The sequence below is a fragment of the Bubalus kerabau genome, chromosome 4, assembly GCF_029407905.1.
Source record: "Bubalus kerabau isolate K-KA32 ecotype Philippines breed swamp buffalo chromosome 4, PCC_UOA_SB_1v2, whole genome shotgun sequence".
Classification (NCBI taxonomy): Eukaryota; Metazoa; Chordata; class Mammalia; order Artiodactyla; family Bovidae; genus Bubalus; species Bubalus kerabau.
Genome location: NC_073627.1, coordinates 89,056,532 through 89,072,699, shown reverse-complemented (window position 1 = coordinate 89,072,699; position 16,168 = coordinate 89,056,532). Strand labels below are relative to the sequence as shown.

At 37.2% G+C, this 16,168-nt stretch overlaps 1 protein-coding gene across 4 annotated transcripts in view; it reads left to right on the top strand.

Moving 5' to 3' along the window:
- FOCAD (focadhesin) overlaps positions 1 to 16,168 on the top strand; it is a 305,178-nt gene that overhangs the window by 157,398 nt on the left and 131,612 nt on the right. The window lies entirely within an intron of this gene.

The following is a 16,168-nucleotide window of genomic DNA, read 5'->3' as shown; positions in this document are numbered from 1 at the left end:
TAATTCAAATTAATTTAATCTGTCTCCTTTTACTTTTTAAAAATGTGGTTACTAGAAGATTTTAAATTGCATATGTGGCTCACATATTTCCATGGTGTGTTTCATGATGGAGGTGGTGGTTACAATAGTGTGTACATTTGTCAGGATTCATTGAAATATACAATTAAGATCTGTACTTTTTGCAGTGTGTTGCTATACTTTAATACTACAAAACTATTAAAGCTGCATATTTTCATGCTAGTGAATATGTTTGGCATTTGGTGTCCATTATAGTCTGTATTACACTTCATAGTAATCTTGTAATGTAGGTGCTATTTGCTCATGAGCCTGTCAAGTCAAAGTAACATCCAAATTGACATGATAAGGTAGACATTCACATACTCTCTATACTTCTTGTGCTTTTCCACTGTATCATGTTGCTTTTCCACTTGGGAGAAGTGTGAATGTACTTTGGGGACAGTACAAGTTTTGCTTCTTCAGCCATTGATTTCTAAATCTGTGCTCTGGGTGGTGGTGAATGAGTCATAGTTTTTCTGAAATTTAATTCTTTAACCGCATAGGAATCTAGTAACATTGCCTCTAATGCTTCAAGGAGGAAAATGACTTCCAGTCTAAACAAATTGCCCACAGTTAGAGGAGAAACAGCTTTTGGTGTGTGCATAAATGAAAATCAGTACATTGTACTGAAAAAGAGGGCTCATTCACTTTTAAGATTTTTCTCTCTTAAGTCCTTGAGATGGGAATGTGAGGCAGTGCTAACCCTCTGTTTTCTTAATCAGCTGTGAGTCTCTTGTAGCAAAAATTAATAGGCGTTGCAGGATCATGAAGAAAAGCTCTTTCATCTCGCCTAGCTCCAAGAGGGTGTTATATTTTCAAAGCGGAGTATTGTACAATTGAGCAATAGATAAGGAGGGGAGGGCCCTTTCCTGGGGATTCTTGACCGCTGGAAGAGTTCACTCCAGGCTGTTTGTCACTGAAGTGATTTTCCCGGAAATACCCTATGCCAAGGTTATGTTTTGGCTATTCTACCCTCTTTTATTGATTTATTTCTGAAATCATGGGGTAAGGTAGTTCTCCCTGCCCTCTCCCATCGTCCCAACTCTTTGTCTAGTTGCTCCTTCAGGGCTCCATGGGGTGGGAACGATTTTCAATGGGACTCAGGTTTTCAACGGGATTGGGTTTGGAAGTTTTAAGGAGTCAATGTGGTATTAAAATGGCCAATAGAAATCCTGCATTTTGTTTAAGCATTTTTCAGCGTGGTAAATATAATTTAATATGGAAATGTGATACATTGTTCCATGGCAGATTTTCCTCAGCTGTGTACAGTAAGGGTTCTGTCACCTACTGTGGATTCAGTATTTATTACTTATTCTCTGGAACCTCTTTTGTTGTTCTTACGTTTTGTTTGTGGGGACATTTAAAGGTGGATTGCCTGTTCGACCTTGCAGAGGAGTTGATTAAGTTTAATTTGCTATGCATTAGGCAAGGAATTTGCTTGTCTTTTTGAACTGAGCTCTATGTTATTTGTAGTTGGGGCATGTTTTTTGATGCCTTCAGTTCTTCCTGGGCATGAAAACGCTTTTTGTACATTTGTTGAATCTATTTCCACGCTGAGCTTTTTATGTACTACACAATGACTCTTTACAGTTGAAAGTTGTAGTTTGGCTTTATTTTTAACTATAAAGGGACAGCAGGAACTTGCCTTTTATTAAACATGCGTGGATAGTATAACATTTACTTTGTCACACTGTAAGTAGATTTTAAATATGGTTTTTCATTTTCAAAATAAAATTTTAACTGACTGTAGTAAGTTGTATAATGGAATACTATTGAACACATGTGTGAAATGTGTGGGAAAATTCAAATACTGACATTTCCTGTTTAAATAGAAAAGACTTCAGCTTTCAATAATTAGTTAATTGGTCATTTTCAGTTTTTTATAGACAGTATTTGTAGATCATGCAAAGTCAAACACTAAATCAAACTTAGAGAAAATTTTAAATTTGAAGTCTTGGCATTTTATCATTTCCTGATTTTGCACTTACGATCCCATCTTCTCTCCTCTGTCTGACCTTTACCATACCTAGATTTGGTGTGATCTTTTAGATACTTCACTCTGAACATTTTACAATCTCAGCTTTCTAAGTTATGACATTTAGGAACCCCTTCTCCCTCCTATTCATTATTTTAATTCCATTTCCGCTTAATTCCGTTTTATTTTGTATTTAAAATTTTTTTGTATGAAAAGATTTCCCTCTTAAAGTGGAATTTGCTCTCTAAGGATTATTAACTCATGTGAGTAGTCTGTGACCAAACATGAACGCTGTTCAGGGTATCCAGCCGTGAGTTTCCGGCTCAGTCACAAACCTAGGGTATTCTTTAAAAGATCAAATGAACTGGACACTAGGAGGGTTTTAATGATGCCAGTTAACATCAGAAGAGCGGGGCTCAGTGGTTGCAAATTGTGCTCATCTGAATAAATGCCACTGAGCTAGAAATAATGACATGACTAAAAGGATGCTAATTGTGTGCCATTCTGCCATTCCTGTGAATAAAATATATCGTTTAAGCTTATACAAGGGTTGGGTTTTTCTGGGGGTAAATGGAGACATAGGATGTAGAAAGGGGGTCTCTGAAGGAGGGTTGTAGATTAAATGGCATTACATGTTTGAAAGGCTTTATGGATTTTGAGACGTGATGGAAAACATTATTTTGGTACCTTCTAAGAAATTCACATATACCCTTAAGTGACCTAGAGTTTTTAAAAACTTATTCATCATATACCCATGTGAACCTAGAATTAAACTTTTATAAAAAATGTCATTGTTACCTGTGGTAATTAAACTCATCTCCATGCTACATAAATGTGTTGACCTTTTTTTAAAAAAAATCTTTTTATTTTGTATTGGGGTATAGCCAGTCAGCAATGTTGTGAAGTTTCAGGTGAACAGCGAAGAGACTCAGCCATACATGTATCCATTCTCCCTCCAACTCCCCTCCCATCCAGGCTGCCACATAACACTGAGCAGAGTTCTGTGTGCTATGCTGTAGGTCTTTGTTGGTTATCCATTAAATGTGTTGATCTTACCTCCTCATTTCCCAAGATAAAATATCACTAAGAGACTCATTTCCAGAAACACTAACATTTCCAGGTTAGACTTCACTTTGATTAGATGACTAAAATCATGTGTTAGTGAAAGGCTTGGGAAGTATTGGGAATTAAATCAGTAAACTTTTGGTAAATATTTATATAGGTACAGAATTACCTGGAATGCCTCTTTTTTTTTTTTAATTTAATTTTATTTTTAAACTTTACGTAACTGTATTAGTTTTGCCAAATATCAAAATGAATCCGCCACAGGTATACATGTGTTCCCCATCCTGAACCCTCCTCCCTCCTCCCTCCTCATTCCATCCCTCTGGGTCGTCCCAGTGCACCAGTCCCAAGCATCCAGTATCGTGCTTCAAACCTGGACTGGCAACTCGTTTCATACATGATATTTTACATGTTTCAATGCCATTCTCCCAAATCTTCCCACCCTCTCCCTCTCTCACAGAGTCCATGCTTCCAAATCCAGAAGTCATATTTAAGGAGATAGTATATACATTTTGTTTTAAGATTCTTTATTTATTTATTTTTTAAAATTTTATTTTATTTTTAAACTTTACATAATTGTATTAGTTTTGCCAAACATCAAAATGAATCCGCCACAGGTATACATGTGTTCCCCATCCTGAACCCTCCTCCCCCCTCCCTCTCCATAGATTCTTTAGTTTTAAGTTTGAAAGACTTTGCAAAGTTGACCAGAAAAGGATTTGTTCAAGTCTATGGACTGTACGATTAATTCGATGTTGTTCTAATGCTCTTCTCATGTTTTCAGTATATATTACTTATCTTTCATGATTTAAATGACTTCATACCCATGTAGGCCCTGTTGTTAGGTTTTTGAGCTTTATTAAAAGCTGGGCTTAGATCTTCTCATAGTAGCATAATGAAACCTGTTGCTCTAGATTCTAATTCAACAGTAATGAGTAAGATATTCTCAGAGGTACCATTCCTTTTGCTTCAGGGCCATGGCACACTGCCTCTACTTACGTAAGTGGTTGTTTGAACAATTAACTTGCTTCAGTGATTCACAGGGTTGTATGACTTTGATCTGAAATTGTTGAAAACAGGTCAAACAAAAGAGTATTGTTGACTTTGTTTCATCATGTTACACTTATAGCTTCAGTGAAAGTGAATTTCCTTCACTTTCACTTGTTTGGCTCAACTACTCTGTCCACATTATGGACTTCATTGAGTATACCTGTGGCGGATTCATTTTGATATTTGGCAAAACTAATACAATTTTGTAAAGTTTAAAAATAAAATAAAATTAAAAAAAAAAAGAATGGCAGTGATGTCTAGTGTGGTCTTCAAAATTCTGTGGATAACTTGCACTACAAAATCAGAATCCTTTAGAGATGAAGCCCAAGCTCTCTATTTTTTAATGAGTTCCTCAGTGACTCTGGTATTCAGTGATGTTTGCGAGCATTGTCAAGAGCAACAGTCTCTAAAATGTTTTGTGTATAAGTCCAGCCATGAGGTATGGGAAGAAGATATTAGAATATTTCTTATTTATCGTTTATCTCAAAAAAGAGAGTAAAATTAAGCTCTCGTAACATTTAATATACGGATGGATGGTTTCTTTACTTGTATTTCCATCAGATGGTCACATGTCACCCAGAGTAGCCAGGTATCCTAAAGGAAAAATGGGAGTTCCACAGTAAACTGGTTGTACCATCATCTCTCCTGTGTTAGAATATAACAGTCTGTTGCAGTTTATGCATATGTATTAAATACATTTATAAAATGTATACATACATACACATATATACAAATATGTAGTTGTGTCATTTAATATATATTTACATTTATATGTGTACAGTTATATGCATATATGTATATGTGGTTATGTCATTTTACTAGACATGCTGATTCCATATATGGGTTGTTGAAAGATTTATCTGAAGCACTATTAACCTTGACTTTATGGAATTTTCTTCATTCCTTTATGGTATGCCTGAGCACAACTACACACAAATTGTTTGCCTCTTATTTTTGGAGCTGTGTAATAGCTATATTTTTTCTGACGACTGTGTCTTTTTAAGAAAGTGACAGTTTTACTGAGATATAATTCACATATCATAAAGTTCACTCTTTTAAAGTTCACAGTTTGGTGATTTTTTGGTAGATTCATAAAGCTGTACATCAACTACCACTATGAAAGCATTTTAAAATCATTCCTGTAGGCTGAATAATGACCCTCAAAGATATCCAGGTCCTAATCTCTGGAACCTATGAATGTTACCCTATATAATAAAGAGGATTTTGTGTACATGATGACGTTAAAGATCTTGAGATGTGTAGATTATCCTGGACTATCTGTTCAGTTCAGTTCATTTCAGTCACTCAGTCATGTCCGACTCTTTGTGACCCCATGGACTGCAGCACGCCAGGCCTCCCTACCTATCACCAACTCCCAGAGTTTACCCAAACTCATGTCCATTGAGTCAGTAATGCCATCCAGCCATCTCATCCTCTGTCCCCTTCTCCTCCTGCCCTCAATCTTCCCCAGCATCAGGGTCCCTTCAAATGAGTCAGCTCTTCACATGAGGAGGCCAAAGCATTGGAGTTTCAGCTTCAACATTGGTCCTTCCAATGAACACTCAGGACTGATTTCCTTTAGGATGGACTGGTTGGATCTCCTTGCAGTCCAAGGGACTCTCAAGAGTCTTCTCCAACACCATAGTTCAAAAGCATCAATTCTTCAGCACTCAGCTTTCTTTATTTTTATTTTTATTTTATTTTATTTTATTTTTAAACTTTACATAATTGTATTAGTTTTGCCAAATATCAAAATGAATCCGCCACAGGTCAGCTTTCTTTATAGTCCAGCTCTCACATCCATACATGACTACTGGAAAAACCATAGCCTTGACTAGAAGGACCTTTGTTGGCAAAGTAATGTCTCTGCTTTTTAATATGCTGTCTGGGTTGGTCATAACTTGTCTCCCAAGGAGTAGCGTCTTTCAATTTCATGGCTGCAATCACCACCTGCAGTGATTTTAGAGCCCCCAAAAATAAAGTCAGCCACTGTTTCCACTCTTTCTCCATCTATTTGCCATGAAGTGATGGGACTTGATGCTATGATCTTAGTTTTTTGAATGTTGAGCTTTAAGCCAACTTTTTCACTCTCCTCTTTCAGTTTCATCAAGAGGCTCTTTAGTTCTTCACTTTCTGCCATAAGGGTGGTGTCATCTGCATATCTGAGGTTATTGATATTTCTCCTAGCAATCTTGATTCCAGCTTGTGCTTTATCCAGCCCAGCGTTTCTCATGGTGTACTCTGCATATAAGTTAAATAAGCAGGGTGACAATATACAGCCTTGACGTACTCCTTTTCCTATTTGGAAGCAGTCTGTTGTTCCATGTCCGGTTCTAACTGTTGCTTCCTGACCTGCATATAGGTTTCTCAAGAGTTAGGTCAGGTGGTCTGGGATTCCCATCTCTTTTAGAATTTTCCACAGTTTATTGTGATCCACGCAGTCAAAGGCTTTGGCATAGTCAATAAAGCAGAAATAGATGTTTTTCTGGAACTGTGTTGCTTTTTTGATGATCCAGTGGATGTTGGCAATTTGATCTCTGGTTCCTCTGCCTTTTCTAAGTCCAGCTTGAACATCAGGAAGTTCAAAGTTCACGTATTGCTGAAGCCTGGCTTAGAGAATTTTGAGCATTACTTTACTAGCGTGTGAGATGAATGCAATTGTGCAGTAGTTTGAGCATTCTTTGGCATTGCCTTTCTTTGGGATTGGAATGAAAACGGACCTTTTCCAGTCCTGTGGCCACTGCTGAGTTTTCCAAATTTGCTGGCATATTGAGTGCAGCACTTTCACAGCATCATCTTTTAGGATTTGAAATAGGTCAACAGGAATTCCATCACCTCCACTAGCTTTGTTTGTAGTGATGCTTCCTAAGGCCCACTTGACTTCACATTGCAGGATGTCTGGCTCTAGGTGAGTGGTCACACCATCGTGGTTATCTGGATTGCGAAGATCTTTTTTGTACCGTTCCTCTGTGTATTCTCACCAACTCTTCTTAATATCTTCTGCTTCTGTTAGGTCCATACTGTATCTGTGTGGTACTCTAAATGTAATCACAAGTGTGCCTTTAAGAAGGAGACAGATTTAACTACTGTAAAGAGAGAATGTGATGTGACAACTGAAACAGAATAAAAGGTGGTGTGATGGTGTGAGGAAGGAATCATGACCCACGGAATACTGGCAGCTTCCAGAAACTAGCTGCTGCTGCTAAGTCGCTCAGTCGTGTCCAACTCTGTGTGATCCCATAGATGGCAGCCCACCAGGTTCCTCTGTCCCTGGAATTTTCCAGGCAACTATACTGGAGTGGGTTGCCATTCCCTTCTCCAGGTGATCTTCCTGACCCAGGGATTGACCCTGGGTCTCCCACATTGCAGGCAGATACTTTACTGTCTGAGCCACTGGGGAACACCCTTTATTGAGCATACTATGTATTATAAGCTGATTTTTTCATCTTAATATAGTGTGTACTTTTTTCCCGGCAATGTGTATATACATTTTTTTACACTTACATAGTATTTCATTGTATATTGCATTTTCACATGTTGCCCAATCTTTTATTGATGAATATTTTGTTTTCAATTTTTTTATACTGTGATAGTACATTTTCTATGCCAACTTGAGAGGCCTACAAAATGCCCAGATAGTGGGTAAAACATAATTTCTGGGTGTGTCTGTGAGGGCATTTCTGACAGTGGTTAGCATTTGAATCCTAGGCTTAGAAACAAGATCTGCCCTTAACAGTGTGGTGTCAGCCACTAATCCAATGATGGCTGGAATGGAACAAAAAAGCAAAGGAAGGGTCAATTCTCTTCTTGATACGGGGCATCCTTCTTCTCTTGCCCCCGAACTTTGGAGCTCCTGGTTCTTGCACCTGCAGACACTGTGACCTACACTGCAGCCACTTGGTTCTCACGTCTTTGAACTTGAACTGATTTGCATCACTTGCTTTCCTGGTTCTCCAGCTTGCAGACTGTGGGACTTCTTGACCTCCAAAACTGCTTGAGACAATTCCTCTAATAAATCTTTTTGTCTATCCATCTCCCTATCTTTATTTATCTTTCTTCCTTCCCTCCTTTCTTTCCTTTTTTGTTGGTTTTATTTCTCCAGAGAGTCCTAGTACAAGCACAACCCTTCATTTTGCAGACGAGGAAAACCTAAGATCATTTAGCTAATTAGTGGCACAGGTAAGGTTACAGCTTAGAGGTCTCTGATACCAAAATATCTGTTTCCCTGGTGTCAAACAGGTCCACACTAAATCTGAATCTTTTTTTTTTTTTAATAAAAAGATTTAGTGAGATAAAATTCACAAATACTACAGTTCACTCATTTACAGTTTATACTTTGATGATTTTTAATATATTGACAGTTTTGCAACCATCATGACTTTCAAGTTTAGAATATTTTCATCACTCCCAAAAGAAGCTCTGTATCCCCTAGCTATCATCACACAATGCCTTTATCCCTCCCCTGCCCCCAACCCTATACAATCAATAATTTACTTTTGGTCTCTCTAAATTTGCCTGTTTTCCATTTTGTATAAATGGAGTCATATAATGTGTTGTATTTTGTGACTGGCTTCTTTCACACAACCTGGTGTGTGTGTGTGTGTGTGTTTTTAATTGGAGGATAATTGCTTTACAATGTTGTGTTGGTTTCTGCCATACCACAGTGCGAATCAGTCCTAATTGTGTGTGTGTGTGTGTGTGTGTGTATTCTCTCCCTTGTGAGCCTCCCTCTCCCCTTCCATCCCACTCTAAGCTGTCACGGAGCCAGGCCGGGCTCCCTGTGTTATATAGCAGCTGCCCACTAGCTGGCTGTTTTACCCATGATAGCGCACATATGTCAGTGCCACTTTCTCAGTTCATCCCACCCTCTTCTTCCCCGACTGTGTTCACAGTCTGTTCTCTACATCTGCATCTCCATTCCTTCCCTGCAAATAGGTTCATCAGTACTATTTTTCTAGATTTCATATATATGCATTATATGGGATATTGTTCTCTTTCTGACTGACTTCATTCTGTGTAACAGGCTCTAGGTTCATCTACCTCACTAGAACTGACTCAGATTCATTCCTTTTTATGGCTGAATAATATTTCATTATATATATCTGCTATATATACATATATCTATCTGCTATATAATACAGGGAGCCCAGCCTGGCTCCGTGACAACTTAGAGTGGGATGGGAGGGGAGAAGGAAGCTCAAGAGGGAGAGAACACACACACAGGCACAATTAGGACTAACTTGCACTGTGGTGTGGCAGAAACCAACACAACATTGTAAAGCAGTTATTCTCCATATACATAGATATATGCGTGTATCCTCCACATCTTTATCCATTCATCTGTTGATGGGCATCTGGGGTGCCTCACGTCCTGGCTATTGTAAATAGTGCTGCAATGATCACTGGCATACTTGTATCTTTTTGAACTCTGATTTCCTCAGGGTATATGCCCAGTAGCTGGGTCATATGGTAGTTTTATTCTTAATTTTTCAAGGGATCTCCACTGTTCTCCATAGTTAGCCTGGCGTTTTAAAGCTTCATCCATGTTGTAACTTGTTCAATCTAAACTCTTATGATGTCACCGGCTAGTATTTTCTTTGAGACTCTACAGGAAACTCTTTGGTTACACCTGAATTTAGGCAATGGCACCCCACTCCAGTACTCTTACCTGGAAAATCCCATGGACGGAGGAGCCTGATAGGCTGCAGTCCATGGGGTCACTGAGGGTCGGACACGACTGAGCGACTTCACTTTCACTTTAATTACTTCAGAATTTTTTCAGCTTTGTGCAGTATTGTTTTCCTGGGGTATGTTTATTGATTATGTAGTTATTATATAGCCATATATTTTTATCTGCTAAACAACTTCTAAGCAGTTGGGTTTTTTTTTTTTTAATTTTAGACAAAACTGAAAAATTATAACCATATCCATCAGTTTACTCAACCTGTGTAATTAACAGTTTTATAAAGCCATCAGTTTCACCCAGGTCAGTGGTTATGACAATTACAAAAAACCTGTATTTTTCAAAAAACCCTTCCTATAAATCTTCCTAAAGATGAGGCATCAGGTTATCTGTCTATGAATGACAAAATATTTAGAAGGGCACAGTTAAACATCTGACTACAATGCAATTGACAAAGAAACATCATTATGCTAACTAGAATTATGACTGATAACATTCTATCAGGAAATAGCAGGTTTTTAGGAATTCCATATAATTTTTATACCTGTATTAATAATATTGACCCATTTGATAGTAAGGAGATTTAGCACTCTTGACATTGATTCCCATGTCATTTAACTCACCAAGTGAACCCAGTTAGTTTAGAATTTCTCTTTGGGATACTCCAGGGACCCTTTAAAGCACCCTGACATTAACTGAAGGTTAAAGTAATTTTAATTAGAATTTTATATTTGGGAAGTCTGTCAAAAAACTGTGGGATTTTTAAAGATTTAAGAAAGGAGGAGGATCATTTATAATTTTTTTTAAGCTATTTTGATTGAATTTCTATTATTTTTCTTTTTTACCTTGAAGTCTAAATTCCACTTATCTGAACAGGGGAAGGAACTGGCCTTTTTGAAAAATTCCCTCTGGTTATTTGTGAGGAATAAAGCACTAATCATTTTCTTGTCAAAGAATATTTCTGACACAATCTTACTGTGAATTTGGTAGTTCATGCCAGAAGAATGTCCGACATGAAATAGATAATTAGTTCAGACAGAATCTAGCAAAACTGAAAAGTGAACGTCCCTGCAGGGAGCTCTTTGTGTCATTTCTTTCTGTTCCTGCAGAGAAATCAATGGAGTTTGCATTGGAAGATACTGTTCCCTATAGGGAAGTGTCTCGGGGATGCTGCAGCTGCTCACGAGGGGAAATAAAAGAGAAACCTAAAATCTTGGGCCACTGCATAGTGAATCTTTTGGGTGACTTGATATCTAGATCAGTCTGTTTAGTATTAATAAATACTTGTTTGTACTTGAATCACTTCTACAGTTCCAGCCTCTTCTATGCAGATACAAGAATTATATATATCATATATAATCTACTTATATATATATAAGTCTGTACTGCAAACTGCCAATTTTTCAGAAATATGGAACAATCTGAAGACCTCGGTCTTGCCTTCTTTGGAAATGGTATAGTGATGTTAGGGATTGTTAGTATGAAAGTCGTTTTATCCCATCAAGCACACTTATTTTTTATTTACTATGCCACAATTTGGGATTTAGATATAGGTCTTTCCATTACTTGCCACAACAGGATAGAAGTTGAGCAACTCTAATCATCAGAAATACTGTCCCTTTACATTATAAGAGACTTTTAAAAAGGCAACTCAATATTTATTCCTATTGTTTTCTACAACACTGCTTTGATAATACCCTGGACTCAGACATTAAAAGACTGTGAAGTTGCTTAAATAAACCTGTGCTAGTCATTTTTTAATACTTATAACCTTTAACCCCATGTTATTAGGCTTAGAAAGAATGTTATTTTTCCCATTGTTTCTGCTCCATTGATTGTGGCTCCTTAAACTCTCTCTTAGCCCCTGTTATTGTATTTTGGTAACAGAAGTGTCCTGTTTTATGAATTGTGTGGGCTGAATTAGCTTAAGAGGGTTTCACTGCATGATGATGACTCGAGTCCTCTTAATTGTGAAGGCAGTTTCTTTTACCTTCATTATGAAAAGGGCAAATAAGGCAGTTTTCATAGCCTAAAGGTTTTTATAAAGCTTTCCCTCTGCTGAAGTAAAACATCAGGACAAAAGGAGTAGGCTGTTCTTTGGAATTGCTAGAAATAGCTTTTGGAGGTAAAATTAGAGTAATAGGCATCTATTGCCTCTGCAAAGGAACAAATGCATTCTTACGGCACAAGAATTGAAGCAAAGACCCTGATTCTTTTATGATTCATTATTTTTCCATCAATATCTTTCTTTTACAGTGTATAAAGCGTGTTTGCATACAGTTGCCTCAGTATTGCCTTTACTATTAACCTTGTGCTGTACATGGAGCGGATGTTAGTAGTAGTATTTCTGTTTTGCAGCTGCGGAAACAGATTGAAGGAGATTAATGACTTTGCCGTAGTCCCACAACTACCAAATAGGAGAACCTGGGCTTTATAACTGCAGTCATGAGCTCTTTCCAGTATATCATGCTGCACTGGGTCTCCTTAATCTGTGCTGTTTAGTGTTGCTAAGGTTCTTATGGAAGAATAACATGGAAAAGTGTCATTCTCCCCAAGAAACAGAAATGGCAACAAAATGTGCATAATGTTAGCACTCGGAATGAATTCTCCAGAATCTCATAGACAAACTAAGCAAGATATTCTGAGTCGTTTGTTTGTAAATATTCATATGCCATATCTGCATAATATAATACCTAGGTATTTCTCGTTCTGTTTTGTTTTTGCTTGTTTTAACATTACTGTTGAATTGTGGGTTTAGTATTGTAGGCTGATAGTTTCCTCAGCACTTTTAAGATCTTATTTCATGATCATTTGGTCTTGTTAATTTTGACAAGTTTGTTGTTATTCTAATTTACTCCTTTGTAGATAGCGTGTATTTTCTACCATTTAGCTCTGACAATTGTTTGCCTTTGGTGTTAATTAATCATATTATAATGAATAAAGCTATAAACTTATTTTTAGAGGGGCTTATTTTATTTTTCTGTGCAAATCATTTGGATTATGTATTATGGGAGTGCTTTCCAAGAGTGATCCAGGAGCCCCCACCTCACTGCCATTTTTCATGTTAATTTCTCAGCTCAGTGGTTTCTAGTCCAACCATTACACTAAGGGTACAGCCCTTCATGCTGGCTTTATGTGGAGGTCTCCGTTCCAACTCCCTACCTGATATAGGCTAAAGGCAGGATCTCCTCTTTCCATGTGTGCATTTAAACTCAAGCTATTAGGTTACGGAAACTGACAACCTCCTTTTAGTACCATAGTGCAGGTATTTTCCTCTTTATTTCTGGCCCTGGCTAATTACCCCTACTCTCAATTTTTCCATTTCAGCTCAAGAGTATGTAAAAAATGTTCTTTATCAGTCATTTCAAGTGTCACCCATTATGTGTTGGAGCCTGAAGTCAATCTGTATTTTGAAAATAGACAAGTCATTGGGTAATGAATTGTTAAGGTAAAACAAGCCCGTTGGGACCAGGACCATGAACTTGGCTCATCTGATATATTATGACAGATCATAAGGCTGGTGGATGAAATCCATAAGGTTCTAGGAGATGGACATAGCAAGGTGGTAATAGGTTGAATCCAAGGAGCCCTCAGGGTCAGACGATCTCTAAGATCTAGTCAAGAAAGGCCCAGTGTTGGGAAGGTCAGAGAAAGCAGCATTCTTTATTAAAGACTTCCCTGCTCCTGATTGTGTATGGGCAAGCCTAGATTTACTGATAATTCCTGGCAGGTATACCTTGCTTACAATTAAGGCACAATTCACTGTTGAGATGCTAGAATGTCTTCTCATTGTCTGTGTATAGAGTACTATTTCAGGCATTCGTTTCCAAACTTTTTAGGAAAAAGACTTTTTCTTTTTAATTTTATTTTATTTTTAAACTTTACAAGACTTTTAAAATGTGTAAACCTTTGAAAATACTTGGAAGATGTCGCCTCACTCCCCATTCACCACTATGGAAAAAACAAGGCCCCTTTTTGTACTTCCATAATTGGTGGCCAGGCATCTTTTTTGTTGATCTGCAAAGTGCATCAGAACATGTATGAGACTATACTTCTTCCTGGATTTTGATATATACAAATGTTTAAATGACGAAACTGTCATTAGCCAGCCTTACATCTGAGTTTTTCCCTAATGCCTGCAGAATATTTCTCTCTGGATGTCTTTCCATGAACTCCAGTAAAACATATCCATCCCCCCATTTCCTGCAAAGATGCTCCTTCCAGCTTCCCCTCCATTTTATTAAGTTGCTTTTTATTCACCCAGGTCTCTAGGCCCAAATCATCTTAATTTCCAATTCATTGTCCAAGACCTTTTAATGCTTTCCTTTTCTATCTCAGATTTACTATTTCTCAGGTTCCAGTATCATCAGTAGTTGATAACTACTGGTAATCTGATATAATTATTAGTGTGCTAGATGAGCAGGGAGTGAGAACTAGAAGATGTGGTCATTGTCTTCATGGAGCTCAATATCTAGTTGAGAAGACAATTTATATTCATGAAAATAGTGAACAATACTAGGCAGTATATAATTAAATGCTAAGTTGAAAAGTATAGAGTTTTAAGTGCTGGAAGTTAGAGGAAAGAAAGGGATAAAATAAGGCCTGAATTGTAAGAGAAAAGTTAATTGTAGAATTGAGATGTGAACTTGGTCTTGAAACAAAGAAGGTTGGAATTAAATAGGCATTTAAAATAAGGAGAAGGCATGGATAATCATTATATTGAGCGTTTGCTTTTTGGAAAACTTTTGAGGCTCTTTATGTGAAGGACTAGGGAGAAATAAGAATTAGAGAAGTTCATGACAGCTTTGAGTTTGACTATAGACTATCAGAAGAATCTTTCAAAAATAACCTTGGAATTTAGTTTATTGCCCAACTCAGAAATCTCTGGAGGCTTCCTTTTCCTTTTGATTCTGATCCAAACTGCTTTGCTATTCTAGGTGCTCTTTGATCTACACCAGCCTTTCTTCACCAGGACTCATGCATGCCTACAACTAGCTTTATTTGTGTTTTGGCTTATGCTTTCCACTTCCTTGTGAAAGGTCTGCCTGATTTCTTTCCATTCCATCTTCAAGTCCTATCTCTAGACTTTCTGCCTCTTGACACTCTGATGATTCCCACTCACTGACATAGCTTTCCTACCTGGATTCCTCCTAAGCCTATTTTCTGTTGGAAATATTTCAAAATCTTATCATGTACCTTTTGTTTTCCAATAATTTAGAGTTATGTACATTTCTCTTTCTTTCCGATAAGGTGGTAAATTCTTTGAAGGTTAGATTATATTTTATTATTCCTCTTAGTGCTGTATACTACTCTGGGTATATACTCTATGTTGAGTTGGTAGCTTTTAAAGGATTGTTTTGTTGTTGTTTTTTTTTTTAATTTCAAATATTGCTGTTTTGTAATATTTGTATAAATGTGCCTAATGTCATTCCTGACAGATAGTAAAACCCTTAGTGATGGTGGAATCCAAATTTGTAGTGGATCCCAAGTCAAAGAGCATTTTTCTGCTCTTTCATGGAAAGTGGAAAATAAGAGCAAAAGCACCGAATCCAAGTTTTCTGAAATACTTTCTGCTATATTTGAGTCTTTCCTTAATCTGTGTCCTTAAGTATATATTATTCACTTACCTTATATAGTGTTTCCTAAATAATTTGAGTTAGTGTGTGTGCTCAGTCACTCAGTCATGTCCAACTCCTTGCGATCCCATGGACTGCAGGCTGCCAGGCTCCTCTGTTCATGGGATTTACCCAGGTAAGAATACTAGAGTGCATTGCCATTTCCTACTCCAGAGGATATTCCTCACCCAGGAATCCAGCCTGCGTCTCCTGCATTGATTGGCAGGCAGATTCTTTACCACTGAGCTACCTGGGAAACCCAGTTTATGTTAGTATATGAAAATAAATTGTGTATGTTAATTGAAGCTTAAGATAAAAGATTGTAGTGTTTTAGAAAGATTAATCCTTGTCCAACTCTAATTGATGTGTGTTGTCACTCTTCCTGCCTGAGTTTTAAAGTTTTAGTAAAATATCTGTAAGTGAAGAAATCATCTGTTGTAGTTGGAATTGAACTTAAGAAGATATTTGAACATCCATAAATCAGATCTTGAAATGGCCTAAGAATACTTGGTTTAAGGAAATTGGATCAAGCTAGAAATGACATTTATTAGTTTAATTTTTATCATTTAACAGCCTCTTAAAATCTGAAATGACTTTTAAAACAAAGTTTTAAGTTACTATTTTAAATAACAAAATAATTCACTTACCTCATTTAGAAATTTGTAAGATGATTTGAGAGTGTTTTATTTGTATTTACTAACATCTCAATTTTCTGAGTGGTAA